Source organism: Hordeum vulgare, chromosome 2H (genome assembly GCF_904849725.1).
Source record: "Hordeum vulgare subsp. vulgare chromosome 2H, MorexV3_pseudomolecules_assembly, whole genome shotgun sequence".
NCBI lineage: Eukaryota > Viridiplantae > Streptophyta > Magnoliopsida > Poales > Poaceae > Hordeum > Hordeum vulgare.
The window spans coordinates 545,642,728-545,669,923 of NC_058519.1; positions in this window are offsets into that span (position 1 = coordinate 545,642,728).

Genomic DNA, 27,196 nt, shown 5'->3' on the forward strand with positions numbered 1-27,196 from the left:
TCGTAAAGTTCCATTTTGCGAAGCTCGAACTAAGCAGACCATGTCTCTTTTGATTATGCAGAATGGAGTGATTCATGGTAGGCTATGACTAGTTGTTGTTAGTAGGTTTCCCATGCCATGTATGTCATGCTTAGTTGTAGTTTTCATCATGTGAACATGCTAATGTGATGCTGCTATTTGGTAGGGTCAAATATTATAAGTCTGAAAATCTGATTATTTTAGAATGCCATGTTGTGTTGATGCTAGCTATGATTGTGTCATATTTAGAACTTGTTAGCGTGGAATAAAATGAAGTGCATCATGCCTGATACCATGCGGTAAATTTTCATGCCATTATATGCCATGCAGCATGTGTTTTCTTGCTGCCAATATGCCTTCATGATAAAAACTGCACTGTTAAAACTGATAATTTCACTAAGTCTAAAACCGTGTTCAAATGGCCATTTTGTGAGCTCTTTTCCTAGTGATCCATGCTTCTATTCAATTTGTCGTTAGGAGATGGTTGTTGTGCATCTTGTCCACTATTGCCTCATGTCTTGTTTGAGCAAACGTCACCCCCAGGCCCGTCCCTGTAGCGCGGGTTGTTACTTTGCAGGCGAAGACCACTTTTGGGCAGGGGAGCATGTTCCCCTGTCCCCCTTCAAAATTGGCTACTATGGGATCCCTTCCCGTGGAAGCTATGAGGGAAGAGGACCTGGGCCTCCGCTATAAATAGAAAGAGGAGAACACTTGGGAGGGGGGTTCATTCCATCAGTAGGACCATACACCTAGCAACTTGGCCTCTGGAGGCTCGAGAGCACTGTACAAGTTCATCCACCACGTCCACGAGAGGCAATCCACCAAAGGCACGAGTAGGGTTTTACGCTTCGCAGCGGCCCAAACCTAGGTAAACTGTTGTGTTCTGCATCACCCTCGCCATCATGTGAGTCCTTCGTCGTTTCCATCGAGCAGTGGGCTAGGTGATACCAAGCAGGGAGAGATCTTCGTGCGCGCCCTAGGGTTCGAATCCTTAGGGTTTTGCGAGCCCGAAATCCGACATCAGGCGTTCCAGGTAGGGGCGTGTCGAGGTCTCTCCCAAGATTCGGCTCACTAAAACTAAGCACGCCCATGGCAGGGAAACGACGAGTCCGCGCGGAGAGGCGGGCTGCCCGCGTGGTGCGGACGACGCGGGCAGGCCATGATGCCTAGCTGCATCCCGCCACCTCGATGGCCGACATCCATGCTGGACAAGTTTCTGGCGGGCATCGGGGGTCGCCATCTTCGCCAACCATGCAGCATCCCGGCACCGCGCTAGCCCTTCCGCGTGTCCCGTTGGCCCCTGCCCTCGTCCGAGCTTGTCAGCACCCGACGCACAGGCATGTCGCACTGGTGGTGGTATACGAGCTTAGGCGCTAGCGCACCTGACATCACCGCCATGTCGGAGGTCGCACGTTCCACCTCAGGCTCCCCGCCACCGGCGAAGCCCATCCTTGTTTCCGCGTGAGCCGTGTCCGTCAGCCCGCTCCACCAGGATTTGCAACGGAAGGACTGTGCGAGCGCGCCCCAAACTTCCACTTGGGTTCACCCCCACTGGAGATCCGGTGGGAGCAGATGGGGGTGCAAGACTCGGCCCCGCTAGGAGGGCGCCACCCAGCATTCCCCGACACACGTCAAGAAGCGGGAAAGGAGTACCAGAGGCTCGACTACACCAACCCCTGGGGGCTCACACGGCCCGGTGACAACCATATCGGCCTACCAACGGGCCATGGAGAAAACCCCGCGGACCGTGACCACTGCAGGACACACGAGCACGACCCCATGGACAGCCCCCGCGCGAACAGGTATGAACAACGCCTTGGGGTGATTCGAGGGGGTGGCTTCGCGAGGATACCCAGTGCGGGTGTACTCACAGGGCACACCTGCTAGTCGGGAGCTAACTAAGGCAGATGTTTGGGTCTGGGGACTGGGGACCTCTCACCTTAGACAGGGGGCACGCACCCTCATGTCCAGGTCGAGGGGCCCCGGCTTGGGGACTAAGGGTGGAACATACGCCCACGTTCCCGGGCCTGACGATCCCAACCTGGGGCCGGGGGTGGTATACCTACCCCCGCCCCCAGGGCGCACAATGCCCACTTGGGGACGGAGGGTGCAACACACGCCCATGTCACCAGTGCAAGCCTTGTTCGGTCACCAGCAGGTGTTCGGGTACCCGTCGCTGCCCTTAGGCTGGGCTAGCCAGGCCTGGGGGCGCGGCCGAGGGTACCAGTGAGGGAACCCCTGGGGCTCCAAAAAGGCACGCTGGGGCATCTCTCCGGGGATTCCACACCCACCACCTGGGCAAGCCTTCCGGTCGGTAGGCGCGGGGGGCTCCCCTCTCGCTCGAGGGCTCGCTCAGGGCGGGCCACACCACGCCGCTACAAGCCTGGGGATTGCGAGGAGTGCACACGCCCAAGGGGCATGGAGCCCTCGAAGCATCCCCGGGACCCGCATCAACCCGCGATGCCCCGACGCTACCTCTGCATCGTCCTTCAATCCTTCCGGGACCTACTTCATCCCGTGACACTCTCACGTAATAATGATCTGAGGATGTATACGCCCAGAGCCCCCTGAGGACGCGGAAGGGGTCCACACCATGCCTAGTGGAGAAGACGGAGGAATCAACACAGTCCCCCAATGACTTCCGAATTCAAGCGCCTAATGCCTCTGGGGTAGGGACACTCGCGAGACCAAAGCGTCCTCACGACCTCCCATATACACCCCCACCGTGACACTCTCACATAATAACGAGTCAAGGCTGTATACGCACAGGGACCCCCGAGGACGCGGAAGGGGTCCACCCCATGCCTAGTAGAAGCCCTATGCTCAACGTTGGGGGAGACGGAGGCGGTGAATACCTAGGATGACGAACGCAGCTTTTTCTCGTTTCTTTATTGTGTTTTAAGTTGAGGCCCACCAGGGCCTTTCCCTTTCTGTTGTATCTTGGGTTGTCGAGGGCTCACAGGTTTCTCTACTTGATATTTTGAAAAGAAAATAAGGGTGGGAATTTCGCTTCTATGTTCTCTCGCTTCGCCGAACTCGTGTCCTCTTTCCCCCTTTTGCTCCGATTGGTGTTCCGCGGGAACCTCGGGAGGTCTCTGGTCCTCCCGAGGCAATCACAAAAAGGAGCGGAGTGCGGAATCGCTCGATCGCCAGAAAGGGGAGGTTCCTCGGCTCCGCCTCAGGAGCCTTACCGGTCATAATGCCACTCGCCTCTGTTGGTGATGTCCGGGAGGTCCGGTCGGCGCCAGGAGTGGCGGGGCCCCATCCTGTGAAGCGCTAGCTCCACGGCGGCAGGGAAATGTGTGGGACTGGGACCTGACGACGTAGAGCGGCTTGGGTGTCAAAGGGGGCTTCTGAGAAACACGCCTCAGGGGCCTCACTGATCAAAATGCCACTCGACCCTCTAGGGCGCCGGAGCTTTGTCCCGTGAGGAGCAACCTTGGTAACGGGTTGCACCACATGGCGACACGAAAATGTGCAGGACCAGGACCTGCACACACAGACTGCCGAAAGGGTCCTCAAACCGCCCCAAAATCAGGTAAGAGGTGCCACGAACGAGCCCACGCTAGCAAGACAAATCATCAGCATGGCAACATCACAGGTTGGCAACGGTCGCGGCCAGTATCGAAGCGTCGCGCACATTTCCCTATCAGGGAACACGATTAAAGGTACCCACCAGACACGACCTAGCTGCTGTTAAACTTAACACATGAACCTATCAGGAGGGCGAGGCCATGGATCATAAGGACGCGTCGTCATCGGAGCCTGTGCCACGGCCCCCTGGAGCAAGCCTTGTCACCAGGTCTTCCACGTGAACCTCGACCCATTTGGCCAGGATGGCGCGGATCGTCTCCGGCACCGGATCCAGCATCGGAGCAAAGTCAAAGTCGGGGTCGAGGCGAAGGAGGTGGCTGAAGACGTTCGAGGCGGCCTGACCCAACAGGTCGCGACTCTTCTCCTCCGCAAGCGCAAGGGCCTTCTCTGCGCCCGCCTCGAGGTACTCCACCACGCGGTAGAAAAAGCCCAAGTACCCGGAGTCGTCGGGGATCAGGGGACCAGAGACGCCTTCTGCACAGATGTCACCCAGAGCATGAGAAGCCCCCCGCTCGAGGGGCCGGAACATCCTGGAGCGCTCGAGTTGAAGGCTGCGGGCGCGGGCTGCCTCTTCAGAAGCCTCTCCAACCAAGGAAGTCGCGACTTTCACTTGTTTGCAGATATTAGATAGCTTGCCCTCGGCAACGGCCTGTGCGTCCAACACGGCCTATCGACTTTCCACTTCCTGATCCAGCCTCCTCCGGAGGGCACTGGCCTCATTTTGCAGGCAACCATGGCGCTTGAGGAAGCGGGACTCCTGGAGCCTCAACTTCGCACGGTAATCGAGAAGAAGGGAACGTCGAGCCTCCGCCACCGCCTTGTCTATCTCCTCCTGAAGCTTCACTTCATGAGAGGCAAGGGATTCCTCAGTAAGAGACAACTGGCGCTCCCGCGTCTCGAGACGCTCCTGCTCCAGGCTCTGCTCCACCTCTACAAGCACTAGTGAATCGGCGGATGCTCGAGGACCGGCGAGGAAGGACTCTGCTAGCGGGCCCCCCTAGGGAAGCCCTCAGCGAAGCTTTCTCTTCAAGACGGCCCATGAGGATGCAAATCTCCTTGTGGCTATCTTCGGAGGCCTTGTGCCGACAATCAGCCTCATGAGCTTCAGCGAGGGCGTGCTCGCGGGATTGTACCGCCACAGCAAGGGATGCCTTTGCCTCTGCCTCTGCCTCTGCCCGAGCGCGCTCCCGCTACAGACGACCGAGGTTCACGGTGACCTCAAGCTGGCGCCACCCCGACTCAAGGTACCGGCACTCATCTTCCCGGCGGGCTTCATGATTAGCAAGCCCCGTCCCCAGACGTTGGAGAGCGTCCGCAGCGGTGCGAAACAAGCCCCATGGTGTGGCGGGAGAACCCGCGATAGGCTCTAGAGGCCAACAGGGGTCCTCGCCTCTCGTACAGCGAACAGGAGAAGCGCGCAAGGGATCACCCGGCCCGAGTCCATGCCCGAGGGCTGGGGGCTCCCGTGCGGCTGTTTCGTCAACATTGGGCACCCCATGAGGCCCCTCATCGCCATGCTGAAGGGGTCCAAGGAGAAGGGGCGGCATGGCCCGGGAGGGGCCACAGGCGAAGGGAAAGGCACCCCCCCCCTCGAAGTACTGGAGGCCTCCACCGAAGAAGACCGCGGGGGGTTCACCTGCTGGAGGCTCAGGAGACCGGGGGCCGCTGAGTGCAAGATGAGAGGCCGCAGGACGCCCGGCGACCTCCAGAGCAAGCGGCGCTGATCCTCTTCCATGGCCGTCGAAAGGGAACCTGAAAAACAAGGATTCAGAAGATAGGCACATAAAAGAGGACGAGGGGGGACATGGGCGCTGATACGTCTCAAACGTATATATAATTTTTGATGGTTTCACGCTGTTATATTGCCTTCTTTGTATGTTTTATGTACCTTTTTATATCTTTTTGGGACTAACTTACTGATTCAGTGCCAAGTGCGAGTTCCTGTTTTTTCTGTGTTTTTGACTCTTTTCAGATCTGATTTTGGAACGGAGTCCAAACAGAAGAAAAACCCCGAAATGATTATTTACCAAACGGAAGAAGTCCAGGGTGCTTTTGGGCCAAGCCAGGTGGGCTCCAGGGAACCACAAGCCCCCACTCCGCCACCAGGGGGAGGCGATGGTGGGCAGGCTTGTGGCCTCCCTGGCCGCCCCCTGACCTAGGTCTTTGGCCTATAAATTCCCAAATATTCTGCAAAAAATCAGGGGAGCCTCGAAAATACTTTTCCGCCGCCGCAAGCTTCCGTTTCCGCGAGATCTCATTTGGAGACCCTTCTTGACACCCTGCCGGAGGGGACTTTGGAGGTGGAGGGCTTCTTCATCATCATCATCGCCCCTCCAATGACTCGTGAGTAGTTCACTTTAGACCTACGGGTCCATAGTTAGTAGCTAGATGGCTTCTTTTCTCTCTTGGATCTTCAATACAAAGTTCTCCATGATCTTCATGGAGATCTATCCGATGTAATCTTCTTTGGCGGTGTGTTTGTCGAGATCCGATGAATTGTGGATTGTGATCAGATTATCTATGATATATATTTGAGTCTTTGCTGATTTCTTATATGCATGATTTGATATCCTTGTAAGTCTCTCCGAGTCTTGGGTTTTGTTTGGCCAACTAGATCTATGATTCTTGCAATGGGAGAAGTGCTTGGTTTTGGGTTCTGCCATGTGGTGATCTTTCCTAGTGACAGTAGGGGCAGCAAGGCACACATCAAGCAATTGCCATCAAGGGTAAAAAGATGGGGCTTTTATCATCGGTTTGAGATTATCCCTCTACATCATGTCATCTTGCTTAAGGTGTTACTCCGTTCTTATGGACTTAATACACTAGATGCATGTTGGATAGTGGTCGATGTGTGGAGTAATAGTAGTAGATGCAGAATGTATCGGTCTACTTGTTTCGGACATGATGCCTATAGAAATAATCATTGCATAGATATCATCATGACTCTGCACGGTTCTATCAATTGCTCGACAGTAATTTGTTCACCCACCGTCTACTTGCTTTCATGAGAGAAGCCACTAGTAAACACTATGGCCCCGGGGTCTATTCACATCCATCGTTTACATCTCCGCTTTCACTTTGCTTTGTTACTTTATTGCTTTCAGTTCTCACTTGGCAAACAATCTATAAGGGATTGACAACCCCTTCATAGCGTTGGGTGCAAGCTTTTTTGTTTGTGCAGGATCTTGAGATACTCTTCCGCCGGATTGATACCTTGGTTCTCAAACTGAGGGAAGTACTTACCACCGCTACGCTACATCACCCTTTCTGCTTCGAGGCAACACCAACGCAAGGCTCCAAGGCCATGGGGGAAATACTTTGCATACTTGCCTAGGAAGTCCCTTAAGGCGTAGCCGCAGCTAAAGGATTCCTCGCGCCGTTGCCGGGGAAGGAGGATCGTCAAGAATATTCTCCCAACAACGTGCCTATTTCTGGCGTCGTTGGAAGGTCTTTTGTTGCAGTAGCAGAAGTATTTCTGGCGTCGTTGCCGGCGAGGAGAAATCAAGATCTATCCAAGTAGGTCTCACAAACTCTTCTCTTGCATTTACTTCCGTTGCCAGTTGCCTCTCGTTTTCCTCTCCCCCACTTCACATTTGCCGTTTTCATTCGCCTTTCGCCTTCGCCGTTTTCTTTTGCCTTTTTGCTGTCTTCTTTTGCCCGTTTCACTCTCTCTTCCTTCTCGTTTGTGTGTGAGATAGTCCATCAATGGCTAAACCCACCACTCCAAATGACACCCCTAAAAATGAAGTTCTCAATTTCAGGCAGAATGAGGAAGAAAATTTGAAGGACGCTTGGTACAGGATTTGCAATGCTCAAAGTAGATCTGCTCGTAAGCAATCCACTACCGTCCTCCTTCGCAGTTTCTATGTTGGAATTTCTCCTTGGAATAGGTATATCCTTGATACCATTGTAGGCGAGAACTTTTTGGGGAGCCATACTGTTGACTCCTATAGAGCTATCATTAATTTGGTAGGCTCACCCCCGCTCATGGTTAATGGAACTATCTTGACCTTGGAACACGTGATGCAAAGGCTTGACGCTATTGAAAACAAAATTGCCACAGTTGAACTTATTGAGGGTTTGGATAGAAAGATCCACAATCAAATTACTCAGTACGGATCCAAAGTGGGAAACTTTTTGAAAAATTTAAAGGAGAAGGAACTTATAGTTAATGATTCTTCTAGAATTGGCAAATTAGATGATGTCATAACCAACTTGGGTTCCGCTTTTGCCGCTGTGCCAAATACTCCAAATCTTACTCTCAAAAAGACCGTCAAGCCTGTTTTTGTTCCTAGATCTAGAGATGAAAATCTTAAGATGATAAATGATCACGGTACCTATGGTTTGAGCACCAAAGATGATTATACGTGATTCCATCACTTTCGCCTAGTAAGGGCGTTAAACAAAAACGCTTGTTGAGAGGCAACCCAACGAATCTATCCTTTTTATTTCTGTTTTGTGTTTTCCACACTTTCATAATTCTGTTATGATTTTGTTTTTTGTGCTTCTTTTTGCGTTTGTGCCAAGCAAAACCGTTATGATTAGTCTTGGGGATGATCGTTTGGTCATGCTGGAAAAGATAGAAACTTTCTTCTCACGAAAAGAATTTTCATTTTTGTTCTGTAAGAGTTTTTGAGTTGATTCTTTTTTTGCTGATGGCTACGAAAATTCTTCCGAATGTCGTAATTTTTCAGAATTTGTGAAGTAACAGAGGTATACGAAACATACAGATTGCTACAGACTGGTCTGCTGTTAACAGATTCTGTTTTTGTTGTGTTGGTTGCTTATTTTGATGAAACTATGGATAGTATAGGGGGGTATTAGCCATGGAAGATTGAAATTACAGTAACCCAACATCAGAACAAGTAGAATTTAAGTTTGCTACAGTACCTAAGGAACTGGTGGTTTGCTTTCTTGTACTAATGTTATCACGAGTTTCTGTGTAAGTTTCGTGTTGTGAAGTTTTCAAGTTTTGGGTGAAGTTCTTATGGACAAAGAGATAAAGAGTGGCAAGAGCTGAAGCTTGGGGATGCCCGAGGCACCCCAAGAGATTCAAGGATGCTGTAAAAGCCTAAACTTTGGGATGCCCTGGGAAGGCATCCCCTCTCTCGTCTTCAATCCATCGGTAACGTTACTTGGGGCTATATTTTTATTCACCACATGTTATGTGTTTTTTGCTTGGAGTGTCTTGTATCGTAGGAGTCTTTTATTTTTGTTGTGTCACAATAATCCTTGCTGCACACCTAGATAGAGAGACATGCACACACCGTGATTTTGTCGAGCTTCACTTATATCTTTTGGTAGACAATTCAGCTCACATGTGCTTCACTTATATCTTTTGAGCTAGATACTTTTGATCTATGTGCTTCACTTATATCTTTTAGAGCGCAGCGATGCGTGGCTTGGTAGTTGATCTATGCTTTGAAAGTAGTCTCAAAAGGGGCAGTTATCCAAAGGAATACGCAAACTTCCACCTTCATGTGCATTGAATAGTTAGAGAAGTTTGATTCATCTCCATTAGTTTTGAGTTGTGGTTATGGTAATATTGAAGTCATGCTAGTAAGGTGTTGTGGATCTAGAAATACTTGTTTTTAAGTTAGTGATTCCCGTAGCATGCACGTATGGTGAACCGCTATGTGATGAAGTCTGAGCATGATTAGTATATTGATTGTCATCCTTTGCGTGGCGGTCGGGATCGCGCGATGGTTTATACCTACCAACCCTTCCCCTAGGAGTATGCGTTCAATGCTTTGTTTCGATTACTAATAAAAATTTTGCAACAAGTATATGAGTTCTTCATGACTAATGTTGAGTCCATGGTTTAGATGCACTTTCACCTTCCACCATCACTATCTTCTTAGTGTCGTGCAAGTTTCGTCGGTGCACAAAACCCACCATTAGCCTCCCTCAAAACAGCCACCATACCTACCTACTATGGCTTTTTCAAAGTCATTCCGAGATATATTGCCATGCAACTACCACCAAGATATGTGCCACCATGTCTACATTGCCTTTGCATGATCGTAAGATAGCTAGCATTATGTTTCCATTGATGTCTATGCCATGCTAGATCGTTGCCACGGTACACTACCGAAGGCATTCCATATAGAGTCATAATTGCTCTAAGTTTTGAGTTGAAAGTGTGATGATCATCATTATTGGAGCATTGTCCCATCTGAGGAAATAAAAGAGGCCAAAGAAGCCCATAAAAAAAGAGGCCAAAGAGCCCACCAAAATAAAAAAATGAGAGAAAAAGAGAGAAGGGACAATGCTACCACTTTTTCCACACTTGTGCATTTTGAGCACCATGATCTTCATGATTGAGAGTCCCTCGTTTTGTCACCACCATATAGCTAGTGGGAAATTCTCATTATATAACTTGGCTTGTATATTCCAATGATAGGCTTCCTCAAAATTGCCTTAGGTCTTCGTGAGCAAGCAAGTTGGATGCACACCCACTAGTTTTCTTTAAGAGCTTTCACATACTTGTAGCTCTAGTGCATCATTTGTATGGCAATCCCTACTCATTCACATTGATATCTATTGATGAGCATCTTCACAGCTCATTGATATGCCTAGTTAATGTGACTATCTTCTCCTTTTTGTCTTGCAACCCCCACCACATTACACACCATCTATAGTGCTATAACCATGGCTCACGCTCATGTATTGCGTGAGAGTTGAAAATGTTTGAGAAAGTAAAGATGTGAAACAATTAATTGGCCAATACCGGGGTTGTGCATGATTTAAATTCGTTGTGCAATGAAGATAGAGCATAGCCAGCTATATGCTTTTGTAGGGATAACTTTCTTTTGGCCTTGTTATTTTGAAAGTTCATGATTACTTTGCTAGTTTGCTTGAATTATTATTGTTTCCACATCAATAGCAAACTATTGTTTTGAATCTAATGGATCTGAACATTCACGTCACATAAGAGGAATTACAAAGGACACCTATGCTAGGTAGCATGAAAGCATCAAAAAGTCATTCTTATCACTTCCCTACTAGAGGACGAGCAGGAGTTAAGCTTGGGGATGCTTGATACGTCTCAAACGTATCCATAATTTTTTATGGTTTCACGCTGTTATCTTGCCTTCTTTGTATGTTTTATGTACCTTTTTATATATTTTTGGGACTAACTTATTAATTCAGTGCCAAGTGCCAGTTCCTGTTTTTCCGTGTTTTTGACTCTTTTCAGATCTGATTTTGGAATGGAGTCCAAACGGAATAAAAACCCTGAAATGATTTTTTTCCCGAACGAAAGAAGACCAGGGAGCCTTTGGGCCAAGCCAAGTGGGCCCCAGGGAGCCCACAAGCTCCCACCACGCCACCAGGGGGGAGGCAGCGGTGGGTAAGATTGTGGCCACCCTGGCCGCCCCCTGACCTAGATCTTGCGCCTATATATTCCCAAATATTCCGCAAAAAATCAGGGGAGCCTCGAAAGTACTTTTCCGCCACCGCAAGCTTCCTTTTCCACGAGATCTCATCTGGAGACCCTTCCCGGCACCCTGCCAGAGTGGACTTTGCAGGTGGAGGGCTTCTTCATCACCATCATCGCCCCTCCAATGACTCGTGAGTAGTTCACTTCAGACCTACGGGTCCATAGTTAGTAGCTAGATGGCTTCTTCTCTCTCTTGCATCTTCAATACAAAGTTCTCCATGATCTTCATGGAGATCTATCTGATGTAATCTTCTTTGGCGATGTGTTTGTCGAGATCCGATGAATTGTGGACTTGTGATCAGATTATCTATGATATATATTTGAGTCTTTGCTGATTTCTTATATGCATGATTTGATATCCTTGTAAGTCTCTCCGAGTCTTGGGTTTTGTTTGGCCAACTAGATCTATGATTCTTGCAATGGGAGAAGTGCTTGGTTTTGGGTTCTGCCATGTGGTGATCTTTCCGAGTGACAGTAGGGGCAGCAAGGCACACATCAAGTAGTTGCCATCAAGGGTAAAAAGATGGGGGTTTTATCATTGGTTTGAGATTATCCCTCTACATCATGTCATCTTGCTTAAGGCGTTACCCTGTTCTTAGGGACTTAATACACTAGATGCATGCTGGATAGCGGTCGACTTGTGGAGTAATAGTAGTAGATGCAGAAAGTGTCGGTCTACTTGTTTCGGACGTGATGCCTATAGAAATAATCATTGCATAGATATCGTCATGACTCTGCATAGTTCTATCAATTGCTCGACAGTAATTTGTTCACCCACCGTCTACTTGCTTTCATGAGAGAAGCCACTAGTAAACACTACGGCCCCCGGGTCTATTCACATCCATCGTTTACATCTCCACTTTTACTTTGCTTTGTTACTTTGTTGCTTTCAGTTCTCACTTGGCAAACAATCTATAAGGGATTGACAACCCCTTCATAGCGTTGGGTGCTAGCTTTTGTGTTTGTGCAGGATCTTGAGATACTCTTCCGCCGGATTGATACCTCGGTTCTCAAACTGAGGGAAGTACTTACCACCGCTATGCTACATCACCCTTTCCACTTCGAGAGAAGACCAACGCAAGGCTCCAAGGCCACGGGGGAAATCCTTTGCATACTTTCCTAGGTAGTCCCTTAAGGCGTAGCCGCAGCTGAAGGATTCCTGGCACCGTTGCCAGGGAAGGAGGATCGTCAAGAATATTCTCCCGACAACGTGCCTATTTCTGGCGCCGTTGGAATGTCTTTTGTTGCAGTAGCATGCGCTTACTCGTCAATGGCCATCCACTTCTTCCTCACCGGAGCCCCTCAAGACGGGGGGCGGCTGCCCTCGGACAACCTCCTCTTCCGGCCGGCAGGGGCACCCTGGCGGGGGGACTCGGCGGCCCTCGAGTGAGTCTCAGAAGTGGGGACAGCGTTTTCCATCGTCGACCGATCGCCACCACCAACCCCGGCTTGACGCGGAACTAGAGCCAGAAGGACGAGCGGTGGCGCACCGCCCGCCATGGTCACGTAGGTGACTGCACAACCAGGGTCTTCGCCGGGATGAACCCCGGGAAGCGCGGCCTTCGATAAACGCCTTCCCCCCTCAGGAAGGAGCCCCCACACATCAAAGAGCGGCATCTCCACGGCGAGAGCTCCCGGGGCCTTGAAGATGTACAACGGCAGGCCGTTCGGAGGGAGCTCATAAGGGTTGCTGCCGGTCAGCCATCGAAGCAGCTCACGCAAGACATCAGGGGAGAAGGGGAAGACTTGGGTCCTCATCGGGTCGCTGGGCCCTGTGTAGGCCCACATGGGGTGGGAGTGGCGCTCACGAGGAGCGATCTTCCGACAGATAAACTGACACACCACCATTGCCATCGACACCCCCGCGCGCCTCAGCTTTTCCAGTCGGATCTAGACCGGCGCGAGCCGGGGGTCGCTGAGCTCTTTGCGCTCCCACCCCCGGTTCGGTATTGCGGGGGTCGACGGAGGTTGGAACAGAGCTACGGCCTCGGCAGCCTCAACCTGCACCCATTGCCGCCGGAACCCTTCCGCTTCAGGGAGGAGCTCGGCATATAGGGCCACGGGGGCTGTCGCGTCGACAACTCTCAAGGACGCGCACCCAAAGCACTGCAGCTCGAAGATATCTCCAGGGAGAAGAACTGGCAAAGCAATTTCATGGAAGGAGTAACGCCGATAAAGGCCTCGCACAGGAACGCGAAGGCAGAGAGGAGGACCAAAGAACAGGGGTCAAGATGGAGTGCATGGATCTGGTAATGCAAAAGCACTGCGTTGAGGAAGCCCGAGAATGGTGGTAGTACCCAGAGAGGAGGGCGTGGAAATGGAGAGCAACCGCAGGGGACACCCTCTCCCCCCAAGGCCACGAGCCCGGCCAGATCTGGGTGCCCCCCCACTCATTGCATCCGGTGGCAACTACGAGCCGAACCTTCTTCAACCCTTCGAGGTTCACCACCGTCGACCGTTCCAGCGTGGGCCAGGGCGCCGCCGAGACGGTTGGGCCCCACAAACCTCCACATTTCCCGACTTTCCGAGGCATGATGGAGAGAGCAAGGAAAAGACGACGTGACGCGCGTGGGTCAGAGGGAAGACCGGCTGTCGGATCAACAGAAGGAAGGGCCGGCGGCGGAATGGATAGGGGGCGGAGATGGTTGGCCGACACAGGACGCGCGATGTTGCGCGAAGAGGACGGACTTGCCATTTCAAAGGCCCGGCAAACAGACGTTTGGGCCCTGCGACGCTTCTAGCCACCCTCAAGGCTTCGCCGAGAAGCCAACCCAGGCGCACCTTGGGCCCGGGGGCTACTGTCGGCGTTCTAGGAATGGGGGTACCCAGACCTGCCTGCCTGTGGCCCGGGGCTGACCCACTTCATCAACAGAAGATCGACTAGGACGACACCGCCCAGGACAAGGCCCTCGCGAGGGGCCAAGCCTCGTGAGGAAGAGCGACATCAAGGCCCACAAAAGGCCTCCTCAGGACCCCTCCGCAGCAGCGGATATTTCGAGGCAAGGCCGGGCCTTGATGACCCACAAGTATAGGGGATCAATCGTAGTCCTTTCGATAAGTAAGAGTGTCGAACCCAACGAGGAGCAGAAGGCTCTCATAAATAGTTTTCAGCAAGGTAATAACTGCAAGTACTGAAAGTAGCGGTAACAAGTGATGGTGTAGTGAGGTGAAACGTAGCAAGCGAAAAGTAACAAGTAACAAGTAGTAGCAACGGTGCAGCAAAGTGGCCCAATCCATTTTGTAGCAAGGGACAAGCCTGAACAAAGTCTTATAGGAGGAAAAGCGCTCCCGAGGACACACGGGAATTTCTGTCATGCTAGTTTCATCATGTTCATGTGATTCGCGTTCGTTACTTTGATAGTTTGATATGTGGGTGGACCGGCACTTGGGTACTGCCCTTACTTGGACAAGCGTCCCACTTATGATTAACCCCTCTCGCAAGCATGTGCAACTACAAAAGAAGAATTAAGACAACGTCTAACCATAACATTAAACTAATGGATCCAAATCAGCCCCTTATGAAGCAACACATAGACTGGGGTTTAAGCTTCTGTCACTCTAGCAACCCATCATCTACATACTACTCCCCAATGCCTTCCTCTAGGCCCAAAGATGATGAAGTTTTATGTAGTCGACGTTCACATAACACCACTAGAGGAAAAGACAACATACAGCATATCAAAATACCGAACGAATACCAAATTCACATGACTATTATCAGCATGACTTATCCCATGTCCTTAGAAACAAAAATAACTACTCACAAAGCATAATCATAATCATGATCAGAGGTGTAATGAGTAGCATCAAGGATCTGAACATAAACTCTTCCACCAAGTAATCCAACTAGCATCAACTACAAAGAGTAATCAACACTACTAGCAACCTTACAAGTACCAATCGGAGTCGCGAGACGGAGATTGGTTACAACAGATGACCTAGGGTTTGGAGAGGAGATGGTGCTCATGAAGATGTTGATGGAGATGACTCCCCTCCGACGAGAGGAGTGTTGGTGATGACAATGGTGACGATTTCCCCCTCTGGGAGGGAAGTTTCCCCGGTAGGATGGTCCTGCCAGAGCTCTAGATTGGTTCTGCTCAAGTTCCGCCTCGTGGCGGCGGAGAATCCACAAAAAAGCTCTACCCTGATTTTTTTCTTGGATGAAACCCTTCCTATAGCAAAAGAGGGGGGCTAGTGGGCCGCCAGCGCGCCCACAAGCCCTGTAGCCGCCGCCAGGGGTAGGTGGCGGCTACCAGGCTTGTGGTCCCCTGGTAGCTCCCCTCTCGCACTTCTTTCGCCCAGTATTTTTTATATATTCCCAAAAAATTCCACGTTGATTTTCAGGGCATTTGGAGTTGCGCAGAATAGAGGACTCATGCTTGCTCCTTTTCCAGTCCAGAATTCCAGCTGCCGGTATTCTCCCTCTTCAAATAAACCTTGCAAAATAAGAGAGAAAAGGACTAAGTATAGTACCACAAAGTATAATAAGAGTCCATAAAGCGATAAATATCAACATGAAAACATGATGCAAAATGGACGTATCAACTCCCTCAAGCTTAGACCTCGCTTGTCCTCAAGCGAAAACCAAGATCTATAAATATGTCCACATGTTTAGGGATGAAGGTGTTGATAAAACATATTACGGACATGAGGGCATCATGATCACACATAGAACAGCAATACATCATAAAGATTCTTATGGGAAAGTAACAATTCCTTCACAAAGCAAAGTATGAAGCAAAAACCTTACCGAGAAGTAGCCAACAATAGTCCATAGTCATTGAAGCAGATGCAATTTATCATAACATCAAAAAGAATCAAATAAGAGCTTGTAAAGCAAACCCGCATACTCAATCATCTCTTTTGTTTTGCAAAATTTTTACAACTCACGTCGTACTCATGGTATCAAAGTTTCAGTTGGACACAGAGAAAGATAGGGGCTTATAGTTTTGCCTACCAACCATTTACCTCAAGGGTAAAGTCAACAATAATAAAGCATAAGTACTCATCTCCAAGTTGATATATGAATATAGATCATTCCCTAGCTTGTGACGGTAGCCAAGACAAAGCAATAGAGGGAATTGGTGAAGATCACCATGACACTTTCAAGGGCAAAAAGTAAAGGTACAAGATAGGCCCTTCGCAGAGGGAAGCAGAGGTTGTCATGCGCTTTTGAGGTTAGGATGTGTGTCCTCATAGTGCGAAGGAATGTCACTTTATATTGCCTCCTGTGATAAAGAACTTTATTATGCAGTCTGTCGCTTTTATGTCTTCCTCATCAAAGGTTCGTACAAAGCTTATTTTCCACACACTAATAAATCAGACATATTAGAGAGCATTTTTTATTGCTTGCACCGATGACAACTTACTTGAGGGATCTTATTCAATCCATAGGCAGGTATGGTGGACTCTCATGGCAAAACTGGGTTGAAGGTTTATGGATGCACAAGTAGTATCTCTACTTGGTGCGGGAGTTTTGGCTAATATGAGGTGGAAGCAATCGTCACATGCTAAGGGATCTCTAAACATATAACATTGTTTGGAACCAAGCAAACACAATTCATTATGTTGTCTTCCTTGTCCAACATCTACTTCTAAGCATGTAATAGTTTGGTGAGTGATCACAATTGTAAAAAGTGTCTAAGATGATATATTTATATGTGAACCTCTCCTTCCTTATTACTTCTTATTAGTTGCAACAATGACTGGGGTCTATGTTGGTCTATTCTCAACAAGTTTCCATCATCATACTTGTTGTATGTGAAGCTATCACTTTCCATAAGATCATCTCATGATCTTTCATGCTATCGCTCTTTTAATACTTTTGATCACGGCACAAAACAAAGCCCTTGACTAAGATACTCTTTATTATATAGCTCGCAAGCTCGAATACATCGGGGGAGACACAAGGCAAAAGACTCAAACTAAACACTAAAAACTTATTCCACTAAGAGAAGAAATAAAAACTAAAAAGTAAAGAACTAAAACAAAGGTAAAAGCAAAAGATATAAAGGTGATACGATACCAGGGCAACTCCCCCAAGCTTGGCAAAAGCCAAGGGGATTGCCCATACCAATGCTTAGTTTACTTCCTTTGGTGGTGATGGTGGTGGAGTCTTTGCCTTTGATTCCAAGAGAGCTATCAATCTTTGATTTATACCTTGGAGATCTCAAGAGTTCAATCAAGGATGGAGACAGCACGTGGAGGAAGGGTTGGAGAAAGTCCACTCCTTCAACGTCTTCAATGTTGAACATAGGTTGAACTTTCTCCCTAGCTTCGGTTTTCTCCTTAGCTTTGTCCCTGGCTTCCGTGACTTCTACTCTTTTCAGATCAGCATCTACTTCTTCATGAACTTGAGGGAAATTATTCTCCCCAACAGATTCCTCAGACATCTTTGCTCTAAATCTGCAGCACACAACAGGCTCGAAACGAAAACAGAGGAAAACTGCATGATATAGAGATCAAAACCCTCGGGCGTATATATAATGATTTTTTCTGGACCAGAAGGAGTGCTCCGCAAGAAAACGGAGTCCACGAGGCACACGAGGTGCACACAAGCCCTGTAGCCGCCGCTAGGGGGCAGGTGGCGGCTACCAAGCTTGTGGCCGCCTCGTGCGCTCTCCGGGCTGCTTTTTATTTTTCTATTTTTCCATAAATTCCAAAACGGAGAAAAATTCCTACTGGAAAAGTTTCGGAGTCCAATTACTTACCGAAACACATACCTCTTTGTTTTCAGGGTCTGAAACAGGCTGATAAACATCCCTTATGTACTCCTCTGGAGTTATGATATTGATGATATTGGTCTCAACATTTATGGGAGTACCAGAGATATAATGCTTGATTCTTTGCCCATTTACCACTCTAGGAAAATTACCTCTCGTGTTATTGATTTTGATGGCACCGGAACGATATACTTCCTCGACAACGTAAGGACCTTCCCATTTAGAGAGAAGCTTGCCTGCGAAGAATCTTAAGCGAGAATTGTATAGCGGGACATAATCACCTACATTGAACTCTCGTTTTTGTATTCTTTTATCCTGCCATCTCTTAACCTTTTCCTTGAACAACTTGGCATTCTCATATGCCTGGGCCCTCCATTCATCTAATGAGCTGATATCAAACAACCGCTTCTCACCGGCAAGTTTGAAATCGAAGTTGAGCTCTTTGATTTCCCAATAAGCTTTGTGTTCCAGCTCAAGAGGTAAATGACAGGCCTTACCATAAACCATTTTATACGGCGACATGCCCATGGGATTCTTATAAGCAGTCCTATAAGACCATAGTGCATCGTCAAGTTTGCTAGACCAATTCTTTCGAGATCTATTGACAGTCTTTTGCAAGATCAATTTGATCTCCCTATTACTCAACTCCACTTGACCACTAGACTGAGGATAATAAGGATATGCAACTCTATGGTTGATATCATACTTAGCAAGCATCTTGCGGAAAACACCATGAATGAAGTGTGAACCGCCATCAGTCATCAGATATCTAGGGACTCCAAATCTTGGGAAAATGACTTCTTTAAGCATCTTAATAGAGGTGTGATGATCAGCATTTCTAGTGGGGATAGCTTCTACCCACTTAGTGACATAAACAACAGGGACTAAGATGTGAGTGTACCCATTGGAACTCGGGAAGGGTCCCATATAATCAAAGCCCCAGACATCAAACGGTTCAATGACAAGTGAATAGTTCATAGGCATTTCCTGACGTTTACTAATGTTCCCTATTCTATGGCATTCGTCACAAGACAAGACAAACTTACGGGCATCCTTGAAGAGAGTGGGCCAATAGAAACCTGATTGCAATACCTTATGAGCAGTTCTATCTCCAGTATGGTGTCCTCCATAGGCTTCGGAATGACACTTCTGCAGGATCTGTCCTTGTTCATGTTCAGGCACACAACGTATAATAACACCATCTACTCCTTCCTTATAAAGGTGAGGATCATCCCAAAAGTAGTGTCTCAAATCAAAGAAGAATTTCTTCTTTCGCTGGTAGGTGAAACTGGGTGGTATGTATTTGGCTACGATATAGTTTGTGTAATCAGCATACCACGGTGCACTATGTGAAGTGCGGATGACATTTAATTGCTCATCACGAAAGATGTCATCAATAGGTCGTGGGTCATCAAGAACATTCTCTAGCCTGGACAAGTTATCTACTACAGGGTTATCAGCACCCTTTTGGTCAACAACGTGCAAATCAAATTCTTGTAGCAGGAGAACCCATCTGATTAACCTAGTCTTAGCGTCCTTCTTCTCCATAAGGTACTTAATAGCAGCATGATCAGAGTGAATAGTGACTTTGGAGTCAACTATATAAGATCTGAACTTTTCACATGCAAACACGACTGCTAAAAACTCATTTTCTGTAGTGGCACAGTTTCTTTGGGCACTATCTAGAGTTTTACTAGCGTAGTGAATAACATTCAACTTCTTGTCAACTCTTTGTCCTAGAACAGCACCAACAGCATAATCACTAGCATCGCACATGATTTCAAAGGGCAAGTTCCAATCAGGTGATTGAACAATAGGTGCGGTTATCAAGGCCTTCTTAAGTATTTCGAAAGCTTCCTCACAATCCTCATCAAAAACAAAAGGAACATCCTTCTGTAAGAGGTTGGTAAGAGGCCTAGAAATCTTAGAGAAGTCTTTAATGAACCTTCTATAGAAACCAGCATTACCTAGGAAACTTCGTATACCTCTGATATTTGTGGGGCAAGGCATTTTCTCAATTGCATCAACCTTAGCCTTATCAACTTCAATGTCTTTCTCAGAGATTTTGTGTCCTAAGACGATGCCTTCATTAACCATGAAGTGGCACTTCTCCCAGTTCAAGACGGGGTTGGTATCTTTGCATCTCTGTAAGACTCGATCAAGGTTGCTGAGGCATTCGTCAAAGGAAGAACCGTAAATGGAGAAATCATCCATGAAAACCTCAACAATCTTTTCACAAAAGTCAGAGAATATAGCCATCATACATCTTTGAAAAGTGGCAGGTGCATTGCACAAGCCAACAGGCATACGTCTATAAGAAAAGGTACTGAAGGGGCGGGTGAAAGTGGTTTTCTCCTGATCAGATTGTGCAACAGGTATTTGCGAGAAACCTGAATAACCATCTAGAAAGCAGAAGTGTGTGTCTTTAGATAGCCTTTCTAGCATTTGGTCGATAAATGGCAAAGGATAATGGTCTTTCGTGGTTGCCTTGTTCAGTTTCCGGAAGTCTATCACCATCCTATAGACAGTAATAATCCTCTGTGGGATTAGTTCATTCTTATCATTAGGAACAACGGTGATACCTCCCTTCTTAGGTACGCAATGTATTGGACTTACCCAATCACTATGAGCAACAGGATAAATGATTCCTGCTTCCAGAAACTTTAATATTTCTTTTCTCACGACCTCTTTCATCCTAGGATTTAATCTCCTTTGATGATCGGCAGCTGGTTTAGAATCAGGGTCAATTTTAATCTTGTGCTGACATAGAGTGGGACTAATACCCTTAAATCATCAAGAGTATATCCAATAGTCGCACGGTGCTTCCTCAAAGTTTTTAATAACTTCTTCTCTTCATGATTCGAGAGGTGAGCACTAATAATAACAGGATATATCTCCTTCTAATCAAGATAGGCATACTTAAGTGTATCTGGTAATTGTTTTAGCTCGAACACAGGATCACCCTTTGGTGGGGGAGGATCCCCAAGCAGTTCAACAGCCAGATTATTCTTGAGAATAGGATATTGTTCTAAAACAATTTTATCTATCTCATCTCTTTCATCCATATGCATATCATTTTCATGCTCAAGAAGATATTGCTCTAAAGGATCCGTAGGAGGTATGGCAATAGAGGCAAGAGCAATGATTTCATCCCTACCAGATGACTCCTTTTCATGGGGTTGTCTTCCAAACTTGGAGAAGTTAAATTCATGAGACACACCCTCAAAACTAACAGTGATAGTCTATTTAATGCAATCAATATGAGTATTGACAGTGTTGAGTAAGGGTCTACCAAATATAATGGGACAAAAGCTATCTTGTGCAGTAGCAAGGATGAGGAAATCAGTAGGATACTTCGTCTTACCACACAGGACTTCTACATCTCGCACAATTCCCACAGGGCAGATAGTGACTCTATTAGCTAGTGTAATAGTGACATCAATGGGTTCTAACTCAGCAGGTGCAATCTCATGTTTGATTTCATCATATAGGGACCGGGGTATTGCACTAACACTAGCACCCATATCACATACACCATGATAACAGTGATCTCCTATCTTGACAGAAACAACGGGCAGGCCAACTACAGGTCCGTATTTGTCTTTCACGTGAGGTTTAGCAATTCTAGCAGAATCCTGACAGAATTTGATAACATGCCCGTCTATGTTTTCGGCTAAGAGATCTTTGATAATAGCAACACTAGGTTCAACTCTAATTTCCTTAGGGGGTGCAAGTGGTCTAATATAACCCCTACGTATCACAGTTGGAGCTTTAGAATAATCCTTTTTCCTAGCAGGGTAAGGTGGTTTCTCAGCGTAGGCACAAGGAACAATAGGAACACTAAAGGCAATGACTTTCTCTTCAACTAGATTGGGTTTAACTATGTTGACTTCTATAGGGGCATGATACTTAAACCACTTCTCTTTGGGAAGATCAACATGAACAGCAAAAGATTCACATAGAGAAGCTACTATCTCAGAGTCAAGTCCATACTTAGCGCTAAAATCTCTAGAAGTGTTTGTTTCAACAAAAGATTTAACGCAATCAAACTGGAAATTCATACCTGAATCCTTACCTTCTTCAAGCTCCCAATCTTCAGAGTTACGTTTGATTCTTTCCAATAAATTCCACTTGTGGTCAATATCCTTCTTCATAAAAGAACCGGTACAAGAAGTGTCAAGCATGGTACGATCATCTTGAGAAAGCCGAGCATAAAAGTTTTGAGTGATAATTTCTCTCGAGAGCTCATGATTGGGGCATGAATATAGAATTGATTTAAGCCTCCCCCAAGCTTGAGCTATGCTTTCCCTGTCACGAGGCCAAAAGTTATAAATATAATTCCGATCACGATGTACTAAATGCATAGGATAAAACTTTTGATGAAATTCCAATTTCAACCGATTGTAGTCCCATTATCCAGTATCATCACATAGCCTATACAATGTCAACGCCTTATCCTTCAAAGATAAAGGAAAGACTTTCTTCTTTACCTCATCCTCGGGAAAACCTGCAAGCTTAAATAAACCACAAACTTCATCTACATAGATTAGATGCAAGTCTGGATGTGATGATCCATCTCCTGTAAAAGGATTAGCCAGCAGTTTCTCAAGCATACCCGAAGGAATTTCATAAAAGATATTTTCAGTAGGTACCTCAGGTTGAGGAGCAACTCCTCGCGCTTCCGTTTGCAGTGAAGATACCCCGAACAAATTCCTCGAAGGAACAGTTTCCATAGTGACAAGTGACAATAAATTTCAGCACAGTATATAAATGTTTCCTTACCAAATTCCACTTACCAAAGGCACTTCGCTCCCCGACAACACTGCCAGAAAAGAGTCTTGATGACCCACAAGTATAGAGTATCAATCGTAGTCCTTTCGATAAGTAAGAGTGTCGAACCCAACGAGGAGCAGAAGGCTCTGATAAACAGTTTTCAGCAAGGTAATAACTGCAAGCACTGAAAGTAGCGGTAACAAGTGATGGTGTAGTGAGGTGAAACATAGCAACCGAAAAGTAACAAGTAACAAGTAGTAGCAACGATGCAGCAAAGTGGCCCAATCCCTTTTGTACCAAGGGACAAGCCTGAACAAAGTCTTATAGGAGGAAAAGCGCTCCCGAGGACACACGGGAATTTCTGTCATGCTAGTTTCATCATGTTCATGTGATTCGCGTTTGTTACTTTGATAGTTTGATATGTGGGTGGACCGGCACTTGGGTACTGCCCTTACTTGGACAAGCATCCCACTTATGATTAACCCCTCTCGCAAGCATCCGCAACTACGAAAGAAGAATTAAGACAACGTCTAACCATAGCATTAAACTAATGGATCCAAATCAGCTCCTTACGAAGCAACACATAGACTGGGGTTTAAGCTTCTGTCACTCTAGCAACCCATCATCTACTTACTACTCCCCAATGCCTTCCTCTAGGCCCAAAGATGGTGAAGTGTTATGTAGTTGATGTTCACATAACACCACTAGAGGAAAGTACAACATAGAGCATATCAAAATACCGAACGAATACCAAATTCACATGACTATTATCAGCATGACTTATCCCATGTCCTCGGGAACAAAAGTAACTACTCACAAAGCATAATCATAATCATGATCAGAGGTGTAATGAGTAGCATCAAGGATCTGAACATAAACTCTTCCACCAAGTAATCCAACTAGCATCAACTACAAAGAGTAATCAACACTACTAGCAACCTTACAAGTACCAATCGGAGTCGCGGGACGGAGATTGGTTACAAGAGATGAACTAGGGTTTTCAGAGGAGATGGTGCTGATGAAGATATTGATGGAGATGACTCCCCTCCGACGAGAGGAGTGTTGGTCATGACGATGGCGACGATTTCCCCCTCCGGGAGGGAAGTTTCCCCGGCAGGATCGTCCTGCCGGAGCTCTAGATTGGTTCTGCTCAAGTTCCGCCTCGTGGTGGCGGAGAATCCACGAAAAAGCTCTACCCTGATTTTTTCCTGGTCGAAACCCTTCATATAGCAAAAGAGGGGGGCCAGTGGGCCGCCAGGGCGCCCACAAGCCCTGTAGCCGCCAGGGGGTAGGTGGCGGCTACCAGGCTTGTGGGCCCCTGGTAGCTCCCCTCTGGCACATCTTTCGCCCAGTACTTTTTATATATTCCCAAAAAATTCCACGTTGATTTTCAGGGCATTTGGAGTTGCGCAGAATAGAGGACTCGGACTTGCTCCTTTTCCAGTCCAGAATTCCAGCTGCTCGTATTCTCCCTCTTCAAATAAACCTTGCAAAATAAGAGAGAAAAAGCATAAGTATAGTACCACAAAGTATAATAACAGTCCATAAAGCGATAAATATCAACATGAAAACATGATGCAAAATGGACGTATCAGGCCTCAGGAGTCAAGGGCGACGCCAAGGAAGGACGGGCGAGCAACAGATGGGAGGACGGAACAGTTTCCCCTTTAGTGCAAAGGAGGTACGAACGTACATGGGTTAGAAAGGCATCTTCCAAAGGTTTCCCTTCTAGCGCCGTGAAGTCGCGGCCGCTCGCGAGTAGGGCAAACATCACTCCCGGGCCCGTCCCTGCAGCGCGGGTAGTTACTTTGCAAGCGAAGACCACTTTTGGGCAGGGGAGCATGTTTCCCTATCCCCCTTCAAAATTGGCCACTGTGGGATCCCTTCCCGCGGAAGCTACGAGAGAAGAGGACCTAGGCCTCCGCTATAAATAGAAAGAGGAGAACACTTGGGAGGGGGTTCATTCCATTTGTAGAACGATACACCTAGACACATGGCCTCGTGAGGCTCGAGAGCACTGTACTAGTTCATCCACCACCTCTGCGAGAGGCAATCCACCAAAGGCAGGAGTAGGGTTTTACGCTTCGCAGCGGCCCAAACCTTGGTAAACGGTTGTGTTCTGTGTCACCCTCGCCATCGTGTGAGTCCTTCGTCGTTTCCATCGAGTAGTGGGTTAGGTGATACAGAGCAGGGAGAGATCTTCGTGCGCGCCCCAGGGTTCGAATACTTAGGGTTTTGCGGATCCCGAAATACGACAAATTCAAATATGGAGTTTCGTCAATATGCAACTCATTACATATTGAGCTTCACTTAATGTGTAGAAGTTGATTGTTGTGCTTGGTCGTGTCGTGCATAATTAAATGGGCATGCATCATATGTGTTTGTGCATCATGTTATGCATATGTTGTGGTGTTTATTGTGTGTCGATTGTTATTTCTGGATAGTTTCTTCTTGATAGAGTTCCGAGCTGCTTCTTGGTGTGAGGATTCGTTCGACTACGTTGGTTCGTCTACTTCACGGATTCGTTCTTCTTCGAAGTGGGGTCTCAGGCAAGATGGTCATTTCCCTAGATACCACTAATATCATTGTTATGCTAGTTGTCTCGTTTCTAACGCTATGTCTCGCTGCCTACCACATGTTAATGTCAGCCTCCCAACATTGCCATAAAAGGACTCTAACCGCCTCCACATCCAAGCAAACCTTTGTTTGGCTATGTTACGGCTTGCTCAGCCTTCTTATAGCGTTGCTAGTTGTAGGTGCAGATGCTTCCATGTGACAACATGGATATTCTTTTGAATATCGCCATATTATTGCTATTTAATTTAATGCACCTATATACTTGGTAAGAGGTGGAAGGCTTGGCCTTCTAGCTCGGTGTTTTGTTCCACCTTTTTCACCCTAGTTACTTGTGTACCGGTGTTATGTTCCATACTGAGTGATGGTAACATGTTTGGGGTTGTTACGGGGACACCCTTGATTTTCATTTTGGGATAAAACTCTTCCAGCAAGGCCCAACATTGGTACTATTTGCTTAATAACAACTAATAAAATTTGCATAGGGCACTGCTCACCCCGTGGATAATTAATTAACCCCCCGAGCAAGTGCTCCTCATGAGTGTTGGTCCAACCCAGAGCACTGTGCGGGGCCAACCCAGGTCAACTTTGGTGATTTCTATTAGGCCTCCGTGCGCGTAGCTTATCTAACATGTCCTGAGAACAAGATACATGGCTCTTATCACGGTTGTCGACACGTCAAGCGGTCTTGCTGGATTTGTTTTACCGTTCTCGAACATCTAGTGTGCAGGATTCCAAGAATACTTTGGGCTATATCAAGGTTGAGGTTTTCCACCAGGAATCCGAGGAGATCACGGGTTTTCCATGGTTGAGATTTCCTATGAAGCTTGTGGTAGTTTGGGATGGACTAGTTGGAGAACCCCTACAGCATTAAATCTTTCTGAGAGCCGTGCCCGCGGTTATTTGGCAACTTGAAAACTTTGTTTAACACCCGGTCATAGCAAACTTCAAGTAAACTCAATTAAAGTATGCCAATTGTGTGCGTAACCGTGACTGTCTCTACTCATGAGTTCTCAATCCAAGAGAGGACACGGTTGGGTTATGTTTGACTCATAAGTATGTGTTCAGGATCATTTCTTGATCATTATTAGTTCACGTCTGTTTATGTGTAGACCATCCCCTCTCTTTCTTGTACTCTAAGTTAGCCACACAAATAAATGCTTAGAGTTGTTGCAGCCTCACCACTTAACCATACCTCACCCATTAAGGTTTGCTAGTCTTGATATCTTTGGAAATGAGATTTCCGAGTCCCTGTGGCTCACAGATTACTACAACAACAGTTGTAGGTACACGTAAAGTGATACTTTGATGTGAGCATGATGATTGTTCTATTTGAAGTTTCTTCTTCTTCATCATCATCGATCATAGGATGGGTTCTAGGCCGGTAGCCTGGGATATCAAGGATGGACGTCGTTTTATCATTTGATGTCGTCTGTAGTCGGGCCCTTGTTTTCTACATGGTGATTGAATGTATCATTATATTGAAATGTCATATTGTAGCTTGTGGCAAGTGTAAGCCAGTTCCATATAGTCATCTCTTCTATACATGTACTTGTAACGATATCCATTCTTGCAAAACGACGAGATGCACTTCTATCCGTGTTGAGGCCCTCGAGCCAAAATAAGGATAGGATCGCATCTTGGGCGTTAAAAAACTCAAGCAATATGTATAAACCACATCATTTTATCCTTACTTGCATCAACACAAAGACGCATCGTGTCCCCTTCTATCTCTGGGATATAGAAATTTTCCATGTTTAACATTCCACAATGCACCTCTCTCACCAAAGAAATATCAATCTAGTTGGCCAAACTATTTCAATAGATCGGATAGAATTACGAAGCTATCATAATCATGCACATAAGAATCATATAAGTATTCGGAGGTGACTCAAATATTTATCATGAATAATCTGAACATAAACCCACAATTCATCAGATACCAACAAACGCACCTCACAAAAGGATTACATCATATGGATCAAAGCGAAGATGTGATAATCATTGTATCGAAGATCAAAGAGAGAGGGAGAGAGATATTGCCATCTAGGTACTTAATATGGATCCGTAGGCC